Here is an 11,202-nt window from a genome sequence, read left to right as displayed (position 1 = left end):
AAATACCACCATTCGTAATTGCTAGATTGTGGTACAGTGTTCAACTCTGCCTGAATCAAAGCATATCACAGAATTGAACCATGGGGTGCCCTTTCATGGCATCTAAATTGCTGTATGAGAATTGTGAGGAAGTGAAATGTGCACAGCATTTATATTAATGGTGCTGGGAACGCAGTCTCCACAGCAAAGAAATCAGGTAGACAGAACTTTGTCCTCAGCCCTATGATCTGAGAGGATTTAAAAACCTGGATGATTTCCAAAAAGATTAGATTTTGCTACAAAATATAAGTCAGGTCAAATTAGGAAGGAAATTCCCTTCAGGAGATGATAATGGAAGATGGCTTATGGTTGGTTCAAACATGAGCTTCATCCGAAACTAAATCTTTATTTTAAAAGGTAGGGCTGTTTCGGGAGAAGAGGTGCAGATTGATCCATGAGCAATAACAGTGAAATAAGTGAAAGCCATCCCTAGCTATACCAGGATTTTGAATGAAAGATTAGTGAAAATAATAGAACAAATGACGCAGATGGATGCTACGAAGTAGCTAAGTCTAGCATGTTTTGAAGGTGATGCAGAATGGGTTATGGAATACAAAGGTGTGAATGCTAGGAAATACTATGGTGCTTTATGGAGAAATATGACCTTATGAGTTTACTTATTGTGTTGGAAAAACTAGAAAATTGTCTACACTTTTGATTTTGCAGTTCAAGTAAATCTTTGCTGTTTTAGATTTAAGGGTAAAACTGTGAAAATCGTACCCGAGGGTTTTGATCACTCAGTATACAGAACTTTATGTATTAATCTGCAGAAGTTTTATATAAGATAATAAAAAACACAACAGTAAAATGAGGTTTAGAGAACTGGGTGAGAATAAACAGTAACTGTCTGAAATCACTTAAGATCAGGTTATTTACAATGTGAGGACCTCTGGGGAGGATTATTCTGTTATACATTTAATTCTGATGGGAAGGAAGCTAAGGCCTTACAAATTCAGGTGAATTTTAAAAAGTCCAGGATACTTTAGTTAAAATCGCATTACAAAGACAGGTATGGTGGCACACATCTGTAATCCCAGCATCCTTGGAGACTGAGGCAGGAGGATCAAGAGTTTAAAGTCAGCCTCAGTAAAAGCAAGGCACAAAGCAATTCAGTGAGACCCTATCTCTAAATAAAATACAAAATAGGGCTGGGATGTGGCTAAGTGGTCGAGTACCCTTGAGTTCAATCCCCAGTACCCTACCACCAAATATTTATATACACACACACACAATATGTACACACACACATAGCATTATGAGATATTTGGATTGCTTGAAAATAAAATCAAATTTGACAAATTTCATAAATAAAATATCACTATGACAACCTGAATAACTGTAAGAATATGATATTTTCCCTTCTTATAAATATCTAATATTTGACTTTTATGCATAAAAAGTCAGTCCAGATGAAGTAGATTCAATACCTGAAGCTTAACAAAGACTTAAAACCAAAATACCTAATCACTTAGACACTAAGAAAAGCGTTTGCTTGTATATCATCTGGATTACTGCCTCATTTTTCTCCTTTAGCACTTAGACCTGTACTATCCAACATGGGGATTACTGAGAACTTGCCATGTAATTGTTCCAAATTGAGATGTACTGTTAAGTGTATAATACAAACTGGATTTCAAACACTTAGTATAAAAATTATACAAATATATCCTATTAATAATTTCATATTAATTTTATGTTGAAATTGTAATATTTTGGCCAAATTGGACTAAACTAGACATACTATTACAATTAATTTACCTGTTCCTTTTCTTTCTTAATGTGCCTACTAGAAAATTTTTAATTAAAAATATGGCTCTCATTTAATTTCTAATGGAAAGTGCTAATTTAGACACTGCCTTAATAACACATTTGATAAGGATTTAAAATCTAATGAAAACAAAAAAAGAAGTAATTAAGTTTCTTTCTGTACTATAACATTTTGGGTGAATGTATGCTTTATTTTAATGGAAGTTCCTCAATATATAATTTCCATTATATTTTGTTAATTCCTATGTGAGGTCAATAAATCTTATTTTAGCCAACTGCCCTTGAGATGCAGAATGTTTTAGAAATGCCAATAGCATTTTTCAAGTAGTCACTCCCTTCTCAATGCTTATAAGATAGTATATTAAACACCAGAAATATGCTCAAATTCTCTACCACTTTGATATTACATGGTGAATATATAGTTCTTCCTGAATTTATGTATGTTCTTCTCTAAATAAATATATTTTTAAAATATTTACTTCACCAATATCAATGTCCCTGGTTATCATGGTAATTACTGGCTTACATTTTGGCAAAAGAACAGAACATGTGTGGAAATAACTTGATATTTTAACATTCAGGTAATTTTTTAGAAGAGGTTTTTAACTTCGACATAATAGCTTAGTTTCTGACTTTTCTTTCAAAATATCAAGTCTGAATTCCCTTACAAAAGTTGTCTTTAATCAAGATGTGATCCCTTTCAAATCTAAGTTCATACTGACCCCTATGGGTTATCACATCACAAATTCTATTATTCCTACAGAAAATTTTGTTAAATATTTAGACATATTTACATTTAGAATTTAATATTTTAGGATGAAAGTCATAAAATATTTGTGTGTCCTCTTTCCTTTTATAATGGGAAACAAGTTATCCACAAATTCATCCATTTGCCAATTTATTTTGGGAGGCCAAGATATTGAAGTCCTCATTAGTGTTCAGTGTTGATTTATTGAGAACAAGGGAACTATGCAGCTAATTTCCAGCAAAAATATTACTTTATTATTGTCTGCAAAATTTGCCCATCCTCAAAATTTTTCATAAACACAGTCCATTGAAAAATTAACTTTGAAGTTTATACATATATTTATAAAAAGGTATGATGGATTTCATCACCAAGGTTGAGTCTGATTCTAATTAACTTGCAGAAAGACTTTCATTCTGTTTTAAACTGGAAACTTTTAATGTGATGTGTAAGATTTTAAACCATTTCCTTATAGGTTTGAATATGGAATTGCAGGAGGTTGTGAAAAGTTAAGACCTTTATTTTCCTTGATGTTGAATATATTGTTTTATTGCTAGGTAGGTAAATTCTGCAATAAAAGTTATTATTTCTGGTAGATATTTTTCCAACACTTAAATGACTAGTAGCCATATATTTCAGAGTATCTTACTTAGTTACATAAATGTAAATTTTGTACCTAAGTCATCTTGGGGATTATACTGGTCATTACTAATTTTTATTAATATACTATTGGAATTTTTACTATTAGCAGGTTAAGCTTAAATTTTCTCACTAACAAAATATTAATATACAATTAATAATAATTATGTATGAGTTATAGTGCAATATTTTGATAAAACTATGCAATGTATACTGATCAAATTAGAGTAACCTTGTTATACTTTTATCAGGCCATTCATGCTGTAGAGCTTCAGTTCTTTATTTATATAGTGTGAGAAGGAACCCAGACTATCTCCTGAGAAAAATATTGCCTACAGTATTACAGAATTCTCAGACCACTTACTTCTGTGCATATTTATTCCAACATGTATCTTTTTACTCCTGAATTTCTCTAAAAGACTATTAATTTTACATTCCAAATTTAGTATAATGCTGGAGCTTATATCTTATTCTTTTTTATTGTTTTTTTTAAATAAATGACAGCAGAATGCATTACAATTCTTATTACATGTATACACACAATTTTTCATCTCTGGTTGTATATAAAGTATGTTGACACCAATTTATGTCTTCATACATGTACTTTGGATAATGATGTCTATCACATTCCACCATTCTTGCTAATCCCTTGCCCCTCCCTTTCCCTCCCACCCCTCTGCCCTATCTAGGATTCATCTATTCCTCCCATGCTCCCCCTCCTTATCCCACTATGAATCAGCCTCCTTATATTAGAGAAAACACTTATATCTTATTCCTAATTGGAAACAGAGAATTCATGCTCACATTGTTGACAAAAAAAAAAAACAAAAAACAAGAAAACATGTCCTTGAGTTCTCTGACACCATACTCAGGCCAAAAATATCAAAACAGGTATTCTAGGAGGATTCCAGGAGGCTGTACAGTGTATGTTTCCTTCAATCAGTATTTTTTAAAACTACAATGCACATGATAGCAATTCTGGAATATATTAATATGCATTTTTTGGAAAAGAAAAAGGTCAAGTAACTTTAGAAAACATTAGGAGAGGGTAAATTCTTAGATACTTCAAAATGCTAATGTGAATATCCATCTAAAGAGAAGAATGTAATATGTAGAATCATCCCAACTTCTTGGAAAACTTTCAGAGGGTGGGCCCTTAATATTCTAATTTTTTAAGAAATTACCCATTAGTGATCTTCTTAAGTTGATCTCTGAATCAGGTCAGCCCATAAGAAAACTTGAGTAATTAGACATCTTTTTTTAATGGTCCTAATTTACTTTTTCTTATTTGTCTGTGGGCATCATGACTTATGCTAAAAGAAAAACCAAGAAAAAATTGTGCTCCTGTTTAGGCATTGATACACAGTGAAAAAAATAAGCTTTGAATTGTTTAGGTTCAAATCTGAAAAAGGCGTCATTTTAACTAACTTTTTTGCACAGCTGGCATGAAGGAAAAAATGTGGTGTCTATAATTTCTCTAACTTATAAAAATCTCCATAATTTATATATTGTTGTGCCCATTAAAGATATGTGTGAATCACTTAAATAAAAAAATTACATTCCATAAAAATACTGAAGATTCAATGAATTTAACCTGTTTTATATACTTCAAGGCTGACTGTTACATTCAGGAGAGATTAATAAAGACTTTTTGCATTTAATACTGATAAACATCTAAGGAAAAAATTTATCAAATAGTACAGGAAAGAGCAAATATCTCAGGAAACTTCTTGAATATAGAGAGATGAGATTCTGCACAAATTTAAACTTTAAGAAACCCTAATCAATTTACTCTTTATGACCCTAAAATTATTCACATATAAATATTTTTTATCTCCTTCTTTGGTACCTTGAACATTGTAAATACTTGACCTAATAGGATTCATTTCTTCTATAATTAACAATATATATTAAGTTTAGCAGAATTAAAATAGGTTGTAATTTGCATTTCCATCTTTTAAAAATTTACAGATACTTTTTTACGACTAATATGCTTCCTTCAGGAAGGAGAAGCCCGCAACTTGGTGGGTGTGGGAGTGAGGTTGGGTCCAGGGTTAAGGGAGGCATCCCCCTCCCTCCAGCCTTAGTGGGTGTGCCCTGGACAGCAGCGGTGGTGGTTGTGGAAGGGGGGGTGGTTAGGGAGTTGGAGGTGGTTGGGGGAGTGGGGGCGGGGGAGACCCAGGAGAGGATGCCTTTCCAGTTACAAGGCAGGAATCACAACAAACACAGACGCCACGGAAGCACTATAACATTACTTCTCATATCAACTTAGCTGACCCTAAGGAGACTGACTGCATACTTATATAGAAACTAGTTGAGACTCTGAAGCCCTTTGGGTTTTTGAAAAGAAAGAGCTGCTGTAGTGCTGGATTTTAATTTGGGGGAGACTAAATAACTTGGTGAAAGAGTGGATACTAGAAATCAGTGAAAGCAAGAACCTTCCACAATCTGTAATCATTCTATGATAAATTGAAATTACAAGAAGTTAAAGATTTAGACTCTGTAAATGTTTGGGCTATTGAAGAGGCATTTGTACCAGTTATTAAACTTTGTTTCTATGAGGTAGAAACTGATATTTTGTTTACAAGATTAGCACTGCAGAATATTCCAGATTTGAACCTTATGAGACCACAGTCTGCTTAAAGATTTAGATGTGAGATGCATACATCTTAATGACTGCAGGGTAACCAATGAAATTTTACACCCAGTACCAAACATGAAAACTTCAGGTTATCTCTGAGAACTATCAAGCTGTGGGCCAAATGCCACAACATCTATTCCAAAATATTAGGCTTCCTCAGTGGTTATTCCTGGGCTATGCTAATAGCAAGAACTTGCAAGCTTTATCCAAATGTAATAGCATCAACTCTTGTACATAAATTTTTCTTGGTATTTCTACATAGGAATGGCCAAACCCAGTGCTATTTTAACAGCCTGAAGAATACAATCTTAATTTGCCTGTATGGGATCCAAAGGTAAACCCCAGTGATAGGTACCATCTTCTGCCTATAATTATACCAGCATACCCACAGCAGTACTCCATGAACTATCTGTGCCTTCACCTACTAGTTCTATGAAGACCAGTCCATTGAACAGTTCTGGCAGCTCTTAGGGTAGAAACAGTCCTGCTCTAGACATGGATGGTCATGGTTGAGGAGTTTAAACAAGATCTTGCTATTACAGATGAAGTTTCACTGAGTAAGGGAGAATGGTCCAAACTTTTTGAAGTTCCAAACTTCTTTCCAAAGTACAAGCGTTATATTATTTCTAGCAAGTGCACCTATGATAAAACAACACCTAAAATGGGTGGGCTTGGTGGAATGAAAACTTCGAATCTTGGTTAGCAGTTTGGAGAAGAATGAATTTATTACACTGGCTCATGTGAATCCTCAGTCATTTCCAGCACCCAAAGAAATCCTGACAAGGAAGAATTTCACATGATGTGGGTGACTGGGTAAGTGTTTTAAAAAACAGAAAACTCTGAAAATCTCAGTGTTGCACTTACCTATTACATTCAGCTTTCACAGATATAGTTTATAGGCAAGCAATAAACAGCAAGATATTTGAGATGGATATGAAAATTGCTTCAATGCATGTAAAAAGAAAGCAATTCCATCAACTACTACCTAATCATGTGCTTGAGAAAAAAATTATTCAACAGGAATCAGATTAATGGCTCTAAATGGCATCAGCGTTGACTTGTCTATGGACAGTGATTGCAGAATATCTGTGCTTTCACCTACTAATGCTATGAAGACCAGTCCATTGAATAGTTCTGGCAGCTCTTAGGGTAGAAACAGTCCTGCTGTAGCTGTGACAGTAGCATCTGTGACCAATACACAGGCTACTGAAGTTTCTAAGCCACAACTAAATTCCAGTGAAAGCTTGGGTACATCAAGTGAAAGCATTCCTTAAACTGCTGCACACCCAGCCATTTCTCCACCACTAAAATTACTCCAGTTAAGGGATGTCACAAAAAAAAAACTAAATTTATTTTCAGTCATGTCAAGTCTTATATCCTCCATTCTCCTTTTTTAGCATTTTGAAGATAACAGGTTGAATTGGCAGATACTGTTTTCTGAAGTTGGAGTGTAGTCTTTGACCCTTAGGCTATGTATTAATTAAGGTTTTCTTTTCACTATGACTTTATAATGTCTAGTATACAATATTTCTGCTTCCCAAATCAGCTCTGCAGTCACCTTGCCCTTCTTCCCACCACTTAAGGAAAAAAGAGGTCAACTAACAGGTGAAGTGTAAAATGTGTCTGTGTTTTATGTAGCTTCAGAGTTAGATTGATATTGCTAGGCATATATTTAGTCTTATCATTTTGTTTATACCTTGGGGAAAATTTGTTTATTAAATGTTTCATGTAACTACATCCAAGTTTTGCCAGGCTGGAAACTTGGACATTTTCTGTGTTGTGATTTTTTTTTTTTTTTTTTTTTTTGGTAGCAGGGACTGAACTCAGAGGCATTCAACCACTGAGCCACATCCTCAGCCCTATTTTGTATTTTATTTAGAGACAGGGTCTCACTGAGTTGCTTAGTGCCTCACTGTTGCTGAGGCTGGCTTTGAACTCTTGATCAGCCTCCTGAGCCACTGGGATTACAGGCATGTGCCACTGTGTAGTGACTTTTTAATTCTAGTTTTCATAACCTGGAGATCAGACTGTTGCTTTTGCATGATGTATGTAATGACTCATGACTGGAGTCTGCCTTGTTTTATAGTAACTATAACTTGTATTTTTAAGAGCTATTTTGTAAACAGATGATGTATTTCATCATTGAAAATACAATAAAATTTTAAAAAGCAAAAATAAATAAATGAAAAGAATATGCTTCCTTCGATTTTTGTAAACCACTGATAATGTAAACAAGGATGCAAGATTGTCCTTTAGGGTTTATCGAAATAACTAGGAATAGTAGGTAATTCTGATATTTAGTAAGGGGATGGTAATCAACCTGTCTTGTAAAACATAACCTCACACTATAAAGTATGATATAGCCAAAAATATCCTTGTTGAGAAACTGATGACATACTTTTAAAATATGAACAAAGCCTAATTATTAGAGTGAGAATATAATTTATCATTCAAATTTGACAACTCAACTGTAAAATATTTATTAAAAAAATAGACCAAGGACAGCACAAACAGGTTGAAGGAAAGAACAAAGAAACTTACTCCTCCACATATCAAAACTTATTACATATGAGAACCATAGGTACAGACCATCAATCCATAAAACAAAACAGAAATTTTAGAAACAGACAAATGTAAAGGGAAACATCAAATATGACAGCAATGGTATTGTAGTTTAGAAAGGGTGTATTATTCTCTACATTATTCTATGGCAATTGTGTGAAAAACTAAAATACAATTGGACCAGTGTATTGGAGTTAGCTCAAACCAGTCAATTGCTAAGTATTCAAGAATATCAAATACACATTGTTAAATCATTGGTAGCTTGAAATCAGCTGCAGTGAAAGTATTTGTACAATGTAAATTAGCAAATGCTACATATCAGGGTTCCCCTACTCAGAGCTAGTTTACCAGCACAACACTAATTGCATTTATACCTTATGTCAGACATAAAATCAATTCTATGTGGATTAAAAATCTAATTGTGAAGAACAAATTTTAAGACTTAGAAGAAAATATATGGAGGAAAATATCTTAACAATTTTGGGACTGGAAAGAATTTCTTAACAACAAACAAAGTCATGTAATTCAAAGGACAAGTATGTTAAATATGATATAATAATCTTGAAACTACAATGAGGGGAGTTATTAAAGAATTTAAAAACTGAAAAAATAATCCCAAACTGGGTCGTGATGATTACAAGATATATAACAAAGAATTCATATCCAAAATGAATGAAAACCATCTATAAATCAATAAAGAATATATAAATAACTGAAAAATTGCATAAGACTTGAAAAGTAACTATATATTGAAAAAAAACCTGATGGCCAATAAACAAAGAAAAGTTCTTAATCTTACAGTTATCAAGGAAATGCAAGTTGATAGTATAGACATTTCACTCAAACATAAATTTCTCCCAACTTATTTAAAGTGTGTCATCATTATACAAAATACATGTATGAAGATTTGAATTTGGTGCCAACATACCTTATATACAGAGATGAAAAAATTGTGGTATATATGTGTATTAAGAATTGTAATGCAAAAAAAGAGTACAATTATAATGGCATAATTTGGTGTGAACATACTTTATACACAGAGTTACAAAAAATGTGCTGTATATGGGTAATAATGAGTGTAATGTATTCCATTATTGTCATGTATTTAAAAAATAAAGAAAAAAATAAAGTGTGATAAACACAAATGTTCACAAATATGTAGGGCAATTCATACACTAATGAAGGTGTGTTTGGGAAAACCAATTTGAAGAGCAATTTATGATATGCAGTCAGTAAACTGAGGGAATCATAGCACAAATTATTAGTGGTCCCTAACATTCATTTGTTATCATTTCTTCCGGTAGGAGAAGGAGCAACACAATCAAGAACATTTGTAATTAAAAAGCATAACATTTGTAATTTTTCATGTCTTGAAGATAATGAAAGGTTTTTGGATTTGACATTATTCTGGTTACCCTGTTATGCTTTTAAAATATTTCAAATTTGAAAAATATTTAGTTTTGGAGTGATACCTCACTTTTGGATATGGCACATTTAAGTGCCTATTAAACATCCATATGAATCACCTCATGGAAATGAAAATGTGGATCTGAAACTGTTTTAAATTCTATACTACATACACACCACCCCTTATTAATTGCTTTGGCATATTCTTTTCTGAGATCACATAATTTTAGATTCTCCAAAATGTCTTTCTGGGGCTTGTGATAGGAAAAAAAAAAACTTGTGTATGGAAGCACTGACTTTATAGTTGAGACATCACTCTATTATTAAATATGTATTTTACAAGTGGTGTCATATAAATAACTATAGGCATATAAAGACAGGTCCCCTAGATCCAAAATTGCAACTGAGTAGGTGATCTATAAAAAATGAAGATTAAATGTTATCGGGGCCTCACCCATACAAGCACCAGGGGTGTGGGAAGAAAACTTCCAAGCTATGATTTACAAAACTATAGTCTTCCCCAGGATATAGACTAGAAAATGTTAGGGAACCTAAGGAAGTCATCTGAGAAACTGATGTTTCCCTTTGTATGAGGCTATGTCTACCCTAGGTTAACAGGTCACAGATGTTAGTGTTGATAAGGAAATTAGCCTGAGTTGGTTTTCTACAACACTCTATACATGGTGCTATCATTTATAAAAGTATGTTATATCATTTAATTCCTCAGTTCTAGAAGGTTAATCTTCACAACTCTCTTACTAATGAGGATACTAAGATTCTGAGGAGTTGAATATCTCCTTATATTCAGAACTTATACTGAAAGCAGGGTTTAAAATGCAGAACTTGGCGGTCAAGGGGTGTGAAGATGACAATTACAATCAGTGAGAAGTTACAAACTAAGTTGATAGCTTCTCCCCACTTGATAATTATTCCATGTGTTAAAAATAACTTTGGTCCGGTAATTCTCAACCATTTCTTTTTGGTTATCTTCTTCAGTCCTATATTTTCAGTATGACTGCAGTGTAAATTACTTTAAATGTCGTGTCTCATTTCTGATTTTCAAGCTTGCATGTCAAAAGCAAATGAGTCATATTTCAGACTTTAAGTCCAGCATTTGCAAATTAATATTTTCTTATCCAATACCATTCCTTCCCCCCGCTTTTTTTTTTTTTTTTGCTCCTAATCAATTAATGATTGCAGTTCTCCCATATTGGTAGGTATTACCCAACCTCCACCTAAGTAATTTTGGTAGCTATTTTGTGACACGTTCTAGTTATTAGTTATGGCAATAACGATTTCAAGTTTAAGTTATTCATGTGTGCTAGACTCCTTCTCTAGAATATTCTCAAGGACCATTCTTTATTTAAAAATAAAAAAAGAAATTTTATGTGAATATATTCCC

General features: G+C 33.1%; 1 pseudogene across 1 annotated transcript; it reads left to right on the top strand.

Annotated features, from left to right (window-relative positions):
• Nucleotides 1-5,650: 5,650 nt before the first annotated feature.
• Nucleotides 5,651-6,863, top strand: LOC308649483 (poly(A) polymerase alpha-like; annotated as a pseudogene). Its single transcript has 2 exons — nucleotides 5,651-6,242; nucleotides 6,325-6,863. The product of its transcript is annotated as a poly(A) polymerase alpha-like (transcript).
• The last annotated feature ends 4,339 nt before the right edge of the window (nucleotides 6,864-11,202 follow it).

The sequence above is a fragment of the Spermophilus citellus genome (assembly GCF_964194105.1).
Source record: "Spermophilus citellus genome assembly, chromosome: 5".
NCBI lineage: Eukaryota > Metazoa > Chordata > Mammalia > Rodentia > Sciuridae > Spermophilus > Spermophilus citellus.
The sequence above is the reverse complement of the archived record's forward strand: the minus strand, read 5'-3'. Positions and strand labels throughout refer to the sequence as shown.